The 13,810-nt window shown below is 37.5% G+C and overlaps 1 protein-coding gene across 9 annotated transcripts in view; it reads left to right on the top strand.

The window, feature by feature from the left end:
• Positions 1 to 13,810, top strand: part of LOC5574135 (RIMS-binding protein 2) — a 232,902-nt gene that overhangs the window by 36,140 nt on the left and 182,952 nt on the right. The window contains exon 1 of one of the 9 annotated variants that reach the window (XM_021853141.1): positions 7,386 to 8,065. The exons of the other annotated variants lie outside the window; for them this stretch is intronic. The gene's annotated coding sequence lies outside the window, so the exon portion shown is untranslated. Of the gene's footprint in view, positions 1 to 7,385; positions 8,066 to 13,810 lie in introns of those variants that run through there. 9 annotated transcript variants of the gene reach the window in all.

Raw genomic sequence — 13,810 nt, 5'->3', positions numbered from 1 at the left:
TGCAAAACTAAGAGCCATTTAGACAGAAACATCTGTCAAATCGATCTGCAGCGGGTTGCAAATTCTGTTCCCGTACCAACGGATTGTTTGTGATTCTCTGCCGAACTGAAACCGAGCCGGAGAGGGACCAAGCTTGGAAAAGAGCAAACGAGAACAATGTTTCTGACTGCACACGAATGTCGTGAGCCGGAGCAGCCGATTGGCCAAGGGTATGCGATATGCTATTTTTTAAAGTCGATACGAAACGGAACGAGCTACGAAACATTTAAGGCTAAGTAGCCCGTCTGAATCGTTTTGGCAGCCATGTTGATTTTGTAGCTTGCAAGTGCAAAGTGATAAATCTTAGTCATTATAAGTAATATTGGCTCAGAAAAGTATCACTACTTGCGCTTACATGCAGAAGGTATGCTGATACTTTTTCAGCTATGTCAGTGCAGAACCAAGTGATTTTTTTTTAATTATAAATCGTGAGACGAGTTAGCCACAATCATTGATGCCCATTATAAATTTCAATGATGGCCGAATTAGCCTTAACACGGTCATTAGCGAAATGGAACGAAATTTGAAAATATTTCGCAATAATCCATACGAAATCAGAAGTGGTACGGAATGTTTCGAAACAATACGAAATCAAAATCTAATCGCAGAATTAACTTTTTATTTATATTTGTTATAGTTCCCGGCTTTTTTGCTAGATGGATAACCTTAACCACGTGCTTCATTCTATTAATGTTTCTTTAACCTGAAGGACGTTGCATTCAACTACGTGGATACTTACAGGAGAGAATGAAATATGAGAATGTCCAAACTAGTGCACTTTGTTTTCTAGAAGTCAAAATATAATATTTGAAAAATATATTTTCAGCGATCCAATAGTTTATCTGGAGGGGGTGGAAGGTCGAAAATTGATGATTTTATGTCCACGGCTTAAAACTTACTTAAAACAATATACCATGTCCACACGGTTAAGGAGCACATACAGTTATGGATCACTTTGGCGTTTAACACTGGTTATCCTCGCTCAAAATATACACGTTGAAGTTAAACATATTTTTGTCGAGTCATACTACAGTCAACTCTATATAACTCGATATTGAAGGAATCACGTTAAAAAGGCAAACTGGGTTCTAAATTGACGTATAATGTTTCGTTTTCATGAACTGAGTTCATGATTCAGGGATCCTGCTTCATGATTTCATGACTCAACTTGCCACTTTTCAGCACCAAAATTGGAATCATAAATGACAGGCATCTGAATACATGAAAAGTGCTTATGTTTTCATGACCTGTGTTCATGATATCAGATCCTGCTTCATGATTTCATGACCGAAATTGCCACTTTTCGTATCAAAAATAGGAATCATAAATGACAGATGACTAAATCCATGAATATTGCTTATGTTTCCATGAATTTTATTCATGGTTCCAGCATACATGCTTCATGGTTTTAATTGTCATTTTTCTTCGTTAAAAAATTGAAAACGTAACGTACAGCCGGCGTTACGGTAAAATGCTTCATGATTTCATGACTTTTGGTCATGGTGTATTTTCATAACATGAAAACACACTTTCCTCCCGAAATCATGACTCTTTCTCCTGTTTTAGAGTGCCGCATTTTTACCCGTGTGGACAATTTGTTTTCTTTATTTTTTATTCTAATTATTGAATACAAGCATTTCCAACTTGTGATCAATAATATGAACCAGGAACTGATGGTTTGCCACAGTTATGGCTCACTTTCAAATAACGTAGATTACTGTCAATTCATGACATTTAAAGGTAATATTAAACACTTACAACATCAAGAGTGGTAAATATCACTTTTAAACAAACATGAATGGTTGAACATCTTGGTGTAGTGCAAAACAGTTCAAGTCTCAATTACCACAGTGCAGTACCGAGGAAATTTCTAAAAAATAAAAAAATAAAACCAGAGTAGCAAATTATTTAGAGAACACTTATGCTTAAAAAAAGACAACTCTTATGACCGAAGCGTGGTTACCTTATTAATCCATTCCTAGTCATTTCCCTACTGTTCACAAAATGACGTTTTATCCTTGTTTCCAGCTCCATTTCTGCTAGAGTGCTTCGTAGAAGCCCAGGCAGAAAGTTCGTTTTTCGTTTTTAATGCTTTTTGATGACCGAAGCAATTGAGTTCGGGTTTTCGCATAGCCGGAGTGATTTTTTTATGCTATGAGCATGCTGATTAAAGTGGACTACGGCTACTCAGTCAAGGATAGATGATAAATTTGGTAAGCTCGTTTCATGCTATTATTTTGAATGTACAATAAATGAATTGATTTAACAATATATGAACGGTTCGTCACTGTGAGTGTCGACATAAACTCTTGTATTTGTTTTACATAATAGTAGAAACCCCATACCCTTCCTGTTTCCTTATTATTATCATTTTACAAACAAAACCTTTGAATTGTTCGACGCTAAAGGTGTCAAATTTCCGTATGTTCATGTTGTTTGTGAAGTAAGGATAGGTGATTTTTTGAACTGAGGTTGCATGAATCGCATCACTAACCAAAGTGAATGCTGATCATGCAGCTATAATCCCTCCCCACTAACAAAACTCCTTCCCATGACAACCATGGAGATGCAGAGGTGATCTCGTTCTCCATTAACAATGGATGTCACACTAATATTCCTTCCCTTTCCCGATGACCGTAAGGATATTATGTTACTCCTAAGCTACATCTATTGGTTCCCTGTACAATTTTGATTATTCCGATTAATCACGGAGTAGCAACTACGAATGGTACGGCCATCAATGCTTATGCTTATGCATATGTTTCCAGCTCCATTTCTGCTAGTCTTTGCCATTAGATTTGACGCATTCTTTACTTTCATTGAATCATTGCGAAACAAATGATTTAGTTCATTTTTTTTATTTGGCACACTGGTCTACTTACAATAATACAATAAAAATGACCGATTATAGAGTTTCAGCAACTGATAGAATTTTAAATGTTTTTTTGCAATCCTGAGCAAATTTTACATACAAAATAGTTTACTAACCGAAGTTGCAAATTAAAACAATACAATTTGTGTTTTTATATTAAATAGTGTGATCCCAAATCAGAATTGCCAGCCTGTGTCGGAACCAGATCGCACAACAGATATAGAACCAGATGCAATTGTGCTTATTCTGCGCGGCGTCTTTGGCGAGACGAGTCGAATGAGCTGTCAACTGACGACTCGCTCCAATTTGATTCACATTATTGTCGGCGCGGTAAAAAGTGAGAAATGTTTCCTCGCCGAAGTTGAATTTTTCTCAGAACCTTGGGAGATACCTAATTTCGGAATTAGTGCATTCGATTCACATCTAGATGGGCTCGAATGCGCCCTATTTCCGAAGTAGGGTATTTTGCATGGATTCCTAGAAAAATCAAACTTCGGCGAAATGCACTTTCTAACGACAGTGACCAAAACAGTGCTGGGAATGGTAATAGTAGTAGGCTTGAATTTTCGCGAAAATCACGTGGCTTTCCCAGTACAGTAGTTAAAAACGTGAATCTTATCAAGTAGCCTATGTTGGGAGCACGAATTTTCTAAATCATGAGTGTCATTGAAGGCTCTAAATGCGGGAAATGCAGCGGGAAATAGAACATTTTTCTACAGTAATTCTGGGTTGTCCTTAGCAACGGGTGTTTTGCTATTTTCAAGGCTTTATGCTTACAGCAGCAATGGGCGTGAGTTTCACTGGCTTCGCTGACTGTGATTGGCTTTGCTTGGCTACTGTAGAGTGAATTTCAAGATTTTTCCCAACTCTGGACCGAAATTACAATGGGACACTGCATAAAAATCTCCCTCTCTCTTTCACTCTCACATAAAATTTGTAAACAACAAGGCCAGTAAACGTCAAAATGCCATGCAAAATCAAAACAATGCAGAGCCCTATAGTTGCCTTATGTCACCCGAGGTGAGAACGACTGGTTTCGACTGACACGCCGAGCAGAATGAGCACAAATGCCATGAAGAGACTGGGTTATTCGGTTGACGCCTACCAAAACAGTACTTATAAATCTTTTTTTTTTTATTTATGGGCCATTGTTTAAAATAATGTCAAACTCCAGAATCAACTTCAGTTGATATTGGCAGACATACATAAACTTTTAGTTCGAAACTAGGATTTGAACAGGCTGAAATTTGTAAGGATACTTAAAATAGTTTCCCAGAACAGACTGCATCGTCGTTATTCATTCAAATTTGCTAATTTTGGTAAATAATTAAATATCTTTATAACCGAAAATAACGAATCTAGTACTTTACTACTTAATTCCGCTAGAGTTTGTATCATTTGACAGATACGCGTATTTCGACCTCAGCTGTAAGGCCGTTTTCAGTTTTTAGACTTTAGTCGAGTCTAGTACATGACACTGAAAACGACCTTACATTTGAGTTCAACATACGCGTAGGGGAAAACGAACACCGTGCCTTTTATAGAGATAAAACAAATTTCTATGAATTTTGTTTATGCATGGACGATTTAGAGCATAAATCAGAGTGTTCGTGTTGATACGGAGGTCAATAGACTATTTCCGTGAAAATTTTTTATTGGGTGATACGCTTTCTGTTAATTTACTGAACAAACTTTCCTAAGGAACCGATATGTTTTGGAGCCTCTAACTATTCGAAAACAATGAAAAACTGACGGCACGTTAGTTTACCCCTTGGTTCCCTACAATTTATTTCACCACGGGAAAGGTCATACCCATTTTTGCCCTATGATTTTGCCACCCCGTTGTGGTGAGTTTATGATCAGCTGGATTGGCAGATGATTTTTGTTTGTTTTTATGCATCATGGGATCATCTACCACACGAACGTGGTTACAGTTACCGTTTTTAGTCGAAATTTGCTGCCCAGGTTCCTCCTCTACTCTAGAATGCTGACCGCCGTGACCACCCGATTCATTTTAATCTTTTCCCGCACCCGTCGAACGCCACAAGATTCTGCCGAGTTCAAGCCGAACAGTTGCCTTTCCTGATCTCTTTCTGCCGACGAAGTCTGAATGGTTCGAAAGATTACTGAATCAAGGCAGGAATCTTCCGGATCATTAGCTAACAGTTTGATTAAGTATTTGTCGGCTTAAATAGCACAAATAATGACACTCAAAGTCTTTTCTAATGAAAACTAGCAGTATCGTAACTTTTGGGTGGATGAGACATGAGAGTTTCGTTTGTTTCTATTTTTGGGACTTTGAATCTGTTGAGGGAAATATTATATTTTCCTGCTGGAAGATGACTTACAGTGCTCTAGTTTATCGGAAAGGAAGGACAAAGTCATTCTTAATGTTCTACATTTGTTTGTTTTCCATATGATTCCACTGCATTTAGGAAAATTGTGATCCGGCTGGTTAGAATGCTAAGTTTAGGTTAGCAAACTAAATTATTTGAGGTTAGTTTCGTTGGCGTTGCTCTCCGGGGCGCCCCGACGGGATCACAGTCAGTTTGAGCGCTCACAAGATTTGGCGTTTCCAAATGTTAATAATCATCTCAATGCAGGGGTGAGATCCGAAAACTGTGGGGAAATCACAACGCTGAATACCCATAGGGTTGAAGAAACTGTGCCGCATCTCGGATTATTTTTCAAAATGTGGTGAGTATCCATGTTTTCAAAAATTTATAAGAAAATCAGGAGTGCATATGAACAAAATCTAAAAACGTCAATATTCATTAAAAATGATTGTCTTTCGAAAAAACATACAAAAATTGGGCATTAGATCTGACGGGAATGGTTTATTAAAGTGATAATATAAACGAAAACTAGGATTTTAGAAAACCACGTTTGGAAATTAGAACTGACGTTACTTTCAGCTCGGGAGTCTTAAGGTTTATCAGTGAGGTGAATATCGTTATGATATGATGTCAAATCTGATACATTTAGAATTCTTTTTGAATCATTAATGGATAAATTTTCGGTAATGCAATGAAAATTTTCAGAAATATTTGTTTTGCTCATGTTTTTTGCATGATGGTCATTTTAACACCAATAGCTGTTCATTTTACCCACATAGTGCAGGTTAAATGAACATATGCATCGTTTTTGGCTTGCGATAAAAATATGTGAAAATTTAGCTATTTTATGCTGAATTCGTGTCGCTGGTATAAATAACATCCCTATTTTTGATGTTGTGCGATAGTACTTTACAAATTGCTCGTTTTATATCAGAAACAAGATGATATCTTTAAGGTGTTCATTTTACTACCCCTTCCCCTATCTGTCAAAGGATACAAGCTCTAGCGGAAAACCCGCGGTATTCATGAAATTTATTCATTGACTAGTTGTCCCGGCAAACTTTGCCTTGCTATCACGTTAGCTGTTGAAAAATGCTATGTCCCATACGAAATGACAGTTCCGTTCACTCTCGTTTTTCTGACTTTCCCGGTGAATATCCTCGGGTTTTTATACACACAAACACGTTGAAACCTTTGACGAACAAAATGGAAAAATAATCATTCAAATCCGTTGACCCGTTCGTAAGGGATTTCGTGACATAAAAACACCACTCCATTTTTATTAATATAAAAGATAATTTTCATAAATTATGCATTGTTAGGAATTTAACAAGCATTAGTTTTGAATAAGTATGAATAGCTTTTCAATCGATTTTTTGTCACACTTGATAAAATGCAAAAAAATGTTTTGATCAATTACGCGCCTTTATCATGTTTATCCAGTGTTTAAGATCTGGGCTCACAGTGACAGTTCGTGACAGCAAAATCTCGGCTCACCTTGACGTACATAAATTTCGTATCGGTTTCTTCCTCCCAGACCATCCCTAGTTGTTTGTAAAACTGACAACTATTGCATTGCCAAGTGATCAATTTCACCCCGAAATGGGATCTCTCTTTTTTTGGACATGATTTCCAGCACTAAAATCTGTTTTGTTAGAAAATTTATGCATAAAAATGAATCAGAAACCAAGCTCATAATTTTGCGATATTTTGTTTTAGTCCGTATGTGAGCGAAAAATTCCGACAAATGCTTGCCAACGAAATGGAATTGAAAAAAAAATCGCCTCCTTGCATTCTGAGACATTCCTTTTGAATGCTATTTTACGGAATCATTCAAAATATCGCATATCCTTACGATTGGCAGGAGCTTTCCCATTTGGGCTCGGGTGGTGAAAAGTTGAATGAAAAGCTTGCACATGGAAAAAACGGTACACGTGAGAATGGGCAGGAGAGCCTCGGAAAAGTAAGCTCTCGTGTGCTGAAAATGTGTGTTTGACGTTTTCCTTTGCAACAATGGGGTTTTCTCCGGGGCTGTAGTGTAGTAGTTATCCAGAATAGCTGCTTTGGATAGCTATGCCACTTAGTTGTGTGGGTTTAAGCGAGAGTATGGCTCCAGGAGTGCTGTTAGAGAGGAGCTATTGCTTGATTACTGCCTCTTTAACTTAGTTCTGCTGCGAAAACCATCATCAGTGTAGATTTGACCTTCCATTCCTTACGAGAAAAACTTGATCCCGCAGTCTTGTGTGTAGTGTATTGTTGAGTATTGGATACAAGAATTGTAGATTTGAAAATTTTCAATCGAATGTCTGTTCGGTTTGTTACAAATCGTTATAAGTTGATTAGGCGAATAACCATTTGTTGCTACGAAATCATCTAACAGAACGAATTGTGGAAAAGCAGTCGAAGCTTAGCGGTGACAGCAGTGATGGTGAAACTTTTTCCAAAGTTTTCTGCGAAAAGTGTTCCTCATTCGGAAGTGATTACCCAATTGGACAAGTGCGTTTTCTAATGCAGTATGAATAAGCAAGCTGTCGGGGTTTTGTGATGCGTTACTAGAGGATTTTTCAGCAAGTAGCGTTCCATATCGTGTATCTGTCAAAAAACGGGTTAGAAGAAAGAAAATTTATCACGCACAGGTGACAGCAGCCATCTTGAATTTTCCCGTTTTTTGCTCAACTTTGGAGAGCGAGTGCATGCTAGTAGAGCAGCATAATACGAGAGAACAGTAGAATTGCCAAGGACTGAGAGAGAGTCCAGCAGGAAGCATTCATGTGGCCACGAGCAAATGCACGCAGCAATCGGTAGAGGGAAATCATAGGTAGGTAAGTCGGCTGTGATCCAGTCCTTGGTGGGTGGCTTCAATTGCTCGTCGTCATGTCGGATGGGGGGTTCAACCGACGGAACACGGGCGACGACGGGAAGCACCTGGGACGGCGATAGAAGAAAGTAAACAAATTTTATTACAAAGCTTTGCAAAGAGGGTTGCATTTGTGTACCGGTTGCGGGTAACCACACTCAAATGAAGTATTGTAACTGTGAGCTCCGCTGAGTTTTATCTTATCTGATGGGGTTTTACACAGGGTTTGTCAGAATGAGTAAAAGAGATAATCCTGATATATTCAGATAATCTGTGGGAAACCCGTGTTAAATTTAACAAAGATAAAGAAAAAAGTTAACTCTTCATAAGTTGAGATATTTATTACGAATACTTTGCCATTCAATTTATTTGTGCCAATGCTTTTTTTTAACCAGATGTTATTGTAAAATGTAAATTGGTCACATTATCTTCTTTGGTCCTTTTTCTGCATGAATATACATAGGTACACCCTCATGCGAAAGTTTGGAATCATTCTCTAAAAAACGTACAAAATTGTCTGACTGAACCCTCTATGATTCATTCGAAAGGCAGAATTAATCTTACCTCGTATGTATTTCAACCAGAATAGTGATTTTATTTATGATCCTTCTATGTAATCAAAATAAATTGCAGAATCCATGAAGAACATCCGATACGAATCGAATCGTTAAAGAAGAAACAACTCTCTAGTTGTTTAATCCAAAATCCGACTGAAACGCTTAAAACCATATTTAATAGTCGTGGGCAAAAATAAGAATAGTTTTTTGAATTTGGTTCACTAAATTTTCACTTGAAAAAACACTTGTAAAACATAAATAATTTTCTCAGCATTGGATCGACCAAGATTTTGAACCGATGCGGTTAGAAGCGTAATCCTAAATAATAGTTCTTCAAAAAGCTCTAGCAAAATTCGAGCGGAAAATTTTGAAAACTATTCAAAATCAATAAATAATCCTTCAGTATGGTGTATGTATCGTGCATAGGTTTAGGGTTTTTTTCTATCTCCGATCGTATCCGACATGTATCAATCTTTTGTGACATCATCTGAATACCTAGTGTAGTACATATCGTGTGAAACAAAAAAAAAAAACAGTACTCATATATGGCCATGGATCGGAAACCTAGCCTCATCCTCGCCCTGCTGTTTAATTATCCCCATAAGACTACGGAAAACCTTTTATTCAGTAAGGCTGATACAAATAATAATTTTCCTTTGTGTCCGAGAGCACTTGGAGTGTGATACAAATAAATAAGGAACAAAAAAAATCAAAATTGAAAAAAAAACATCCTCTAATTTTTATTTTCATTTTTACTGAAAAAAGTGACAAAATAGTAATGTCAACTTTTGCACCTCTTTCGTTCTACCGGTTTTTTTTTAACATTATAACATTAAATACCTAACAGGGGTCAAATAAAAGACCTTTTTTCTCCCCTGTAGTATATTCGATTTTTCAACCTTAACATCAATAGAATTTTTACTAAGCCTTACAGTTATTAGTTTGATCCTGTAATATCTTAACAAGATATTGTTCAATACTTCTCCATACTAATTTTTGGTATTATTTTTGATCATTCATATGAGTTCTGTTTGATCTTTCGACCTTGACGCTTGCTTCTGCGGAAGCGGATGACGAGGGCAGGATCAAACATATCGCGCGTCGGTCGAGTGAAGTGAAAAAGTTCCACGATCGGTTAGTTCTGTTTGATCTTCCGACCTTGACGCTTGCTTCTGCGGGAGCGGGTGACGAGGGCAGGATCAAACATGTCGCGCGTCGGTCGAGTAAAGTGAAAAAGTGCCGCGATCGGTTAGTTCTGTTGGATCTTCGACCTTGACGATTGCTCCTTGGCAGTGCGTCAGGAAAGCCCGAGCAGTCGTCAGTTGTTTTCCCTCTCGGGTCGTGCGCCTATTTTCTCTGAGTGCTTTTATATAGCCGAGCAAACGAGTTAAGCTGAATGTGGATTGTTGCTGCTCAGTCAAGGATGACGGATCAATTGGTGAGCTCGTTCCATGCTACTATTTCTAATCTGTAAAATATGTATGACTGCACATTTAATCGATACAACGGTAGGACGTAAATATGATTTTTCAACAAACTATGAATGGTTCGTCACTGTGAGTGTCGACATAAACTCTAATTCATGAATTATTTATGTTTAACAATTTTTTGTTTTCAAAACACCCCTTTCTTTTTATCTTTATTTTTGTAATTATAAAAAAAACTTTGAAAGGTTCGACACTACAAGTATAGACTTGTGAAAGGTTCACTTTATTCAACAAACTTTGGATGGTTCGCCACTGTAAATGTCGGCATAAGAATAAGAGTGTTCTATGATGTCCCAACCAATCGAGTTTTTTTTCTTTTCAAATGAGTAATAATATAATAACACATGCTTTTGTCCTGACAGCTGTAGGAATGTTACATTTAGGTATTTGTTCAACAAACTTTGAGTGGTTCGTCACCTCAAGTGTCGGCATAATTTTCCTTTACATAGAAATTGTTCATATCAAATGAAAATATTATATTTTCATAAAAGCATATTTATATTTGACAAAAAACTATTTATGATGGTCTAATCACTTATCAAAGTGAATCCTTTGACCCAACGATCCTCCCCATTAACAAACATCCTTCCCAGTAACCTTTGTGAAGATGCAGAGGCAAACACGGTCTCCAAATAGCAAAGGTTACACACTAACATTTCTTCCCCCAATCCCACCTGACTGCAAGGACGTGGCCGGCGCCGTTATTGACCCTGTATAAATAGAGGCATTGAATTATGCACACTGAAGAAGATTATGGCCAATCCCAGCCGAACTTCTAGTTGATTCTTTGTGCATTTTCACTGACTTCGGTCAATCACGGAATAGCAACCATTGATATGTGTAGTCAGTCTAGGCTAAGCTAAGATAAGCTATTTTTGATCATTCATGTCTTATCTCCAACAAACTGATTAGGATCGTCAGTTATTCGTATCAGAACAACATCATATGATCTTTTTCAGATGTTTCTGTATGCTCAAGTGACGGCCAAATTTTGAAGGCACGTTAATGTGAAACGGGGGCCCAGATAGCCGTAGCGGTAAACGCGCAGCTATTCAGCAAGACCAAGCTGAGGGTCGTGGGTTCAAATCCCACCGGTCGAGGATCTTTTCGGGTTGGAAATTTTCTCGACTTCCCTGGGCATAGAGTATCTTCGTACCTGCCACACGATATACGAATGCAAAAAATGGTCGATTGGCAAATAAAGCTCTCAGTTAATAACTGTGGGAGTGCTCATAAGAACACTAAACTGAGAAGCAGGCTCTGTCCCAGTCGGGACGTAACGCCAGGAAGAAGAAGAAGAAGTTAATGTGAAACAGTTTGGAATCAACTTCTAAGATTGCACTAAAACTTCAAAGGCACAAATCTCGCGAAGAAAGCATCCCACAACAGTGCACTTTTTATTTTGGCTTTGTGCACTAGCAGAAAGCTCAAAATAAGAAGATCAGGAGCGTTTGCCAACTATTTCTCCAGTTTTGTGCCTTTGAAAACGTGAGTAAGGGGAAAAGTCGGCCATTGTGCCGGCCATCTTTGGATTCCGGGATGTTTCACCTTAACTCGATGGCGATAAAATAAGGGGTCCGATTGATACTGAATTTAGTTTTTACTATATTTTTGAATGGCTGGCTTATGTTATATTACGCTGGTAATGGTAACTAGATGATAAAATGTTGATAGTTATTATCACCAATAAGTAGACATGAAATCAGTACAATTCAGAAAAATCTTTTATGTACACGTACGTTAATTCAACACGAGTGCCCGAACATTGGAGCAAATGGCAGCAAAAATGGAGCAAATGTTAAATACAATTCCTGGTACTTTTCGACAAAAAATGTAGCAATCTTCCATTACAACGATAAGTGCTTCATAAACCTAGGCTACGTGAGATTAAGTTTATAAATCATCAAAGCCCAAGGGCAAACCTCATATTCAAAATCAACTGGTTCAGAAAGAAATAAGTCTAATGAAATGTCTAATGGTATAAGGCTATCCATGAGGACTTTCCGCGATAGGACTGACAGCTAAAAGTAGGCATGCAACTGAAATGGAAGGGTAAACAAAACATGTAAGTGTTAATGGAGCTTAACATTTTCCTTTGTAATCAAACGGTCACTCGTCACTCCGATCACGAAGCGTCAAAAGCTCATGGTAAACAAAAAAAAAAACAGCTGATCGCAGCTGTCTCATGGATTACCTCATACATTATGATCGATGGAATGACTGAGACTTCCTGAGAGTTAAGGTTTCAAATCTGAAGTCTGGACTTGTTTTTCAACCAGAAATAAGTGCTCCCTATTCACATTTTTAGCAACGAAACCAATATTTAACAATAGGTTTTAATCATTATTAGACTTTAAGTAACGGACCAATGTAAGAATACAACATTTGGGTAAATTTCTTGCATGGAGTAAAAGCCGGAACCTGGTTCCGGAAGAACTTTCCGAATAGGAGCGGGAGCAAGCAACATATTTAAATTTAATCCAAAGCAACTAGGCATTTGACTGTTCAATTTCAGCGTAGCTGTCATGTTTCTTGCCAATATGTAAACATTGACCAGATTACCAGAAAATGACCGGATTCTGGGGTCCAGACATCTGGCTGGCATGTTGTAACATGTTCTTACAGCAACGATATGGTTATTTCATGAAGTTTAAGTAGACGCGTGACTAGTTTTACCTTATTTGTGTTTGTCTCCTGGTTCACCGGAAGTGAACTTCCAATCTGGTCATTGTCTGGTCATGTGCAGAAGTACCGTTTTGCTTCGAATTGCCGGACGCTTCGAAACCCGGACACTATGATAATTTTTACATTATTTCATAACATAAAATTAAATTTGTTTGTAACACTTATGTACTAAACTATTCTTTAATTTCAATTGAATGTTTGAGATGTTAATGTTTCGTTGTAGGCATCAAGATAATAATAACAAAAATAAAAGAACGAAATGCGTATCGATACTCACACACTTCAGCGCGTGTTGGACTGCATCTTATAGTTGCCATGAAGTGGAGAGTAGCAATTTTGCCATAACTGTTTTTACCTTTCTAGTAGCTTCAGAATTATTTACGACACGAAACTTTTGGGATTACGTGTAGTGAACTGTGCAAAATCCTGAAATATATAGTTGGTGAGTTGATTTTTTTTACATAATATGCAACAATTTCGTCAAAAAGAAGTGTCCGGAATTCGAAGCAAATGTGTCCGGATTTCGAATCAACCTTATATGAGTGTCCGGATTTCGAAGCAAGACACATGTCTTGTTTTCGCATATTTAAACGTTTTTTGAATAAATAATCGCTATTTTTATTACACTATGCCAAATAATAAATATTTCACAACGTTAAAATACACAGTACATTATGGAAATAATTATCGTTAATTTTTAAAATTATGTTTGAAATTAATGTGGTGCCTAAGTGTCCGGATTTCGAGTCATAACGGTATCGATACATGCAAAATGCGTGTTCATCCAGTTTGAAAACCCCACTTGCAAGCAGTTCAACCCATTGGTGTTCATAAACGAACATAAAATAATCAAACTGCTACAACGCTGATATGAAGGATTCATAAGTTTGTCCCAATAACTGATCAGTTAATTAATTTGAGGATTTTTTATGTGACGGAACATCGTGTTTCTCTATAAGTGCTTCTATAAAATGATA

Source organism: Aedes aegypti, chromosome 3 (genome assembly GCF_002204515.2).
Source record: "Aedes aegypti strain LVP_AGWG chromosome 3, AaegL5.0 Primary Assembly, whole genome shotgun sequence".
NCBI lineage: Eukaryota > Metazoa > Arthropoda > Insecta > Diptera > Culicidae > Aedes > Aedes aegypti.
The sequence above is the reverse complement of the archived record's forward strand: the minus strand, read 5'-3'. Positions and strand labels throughout refer to the sequence as shown.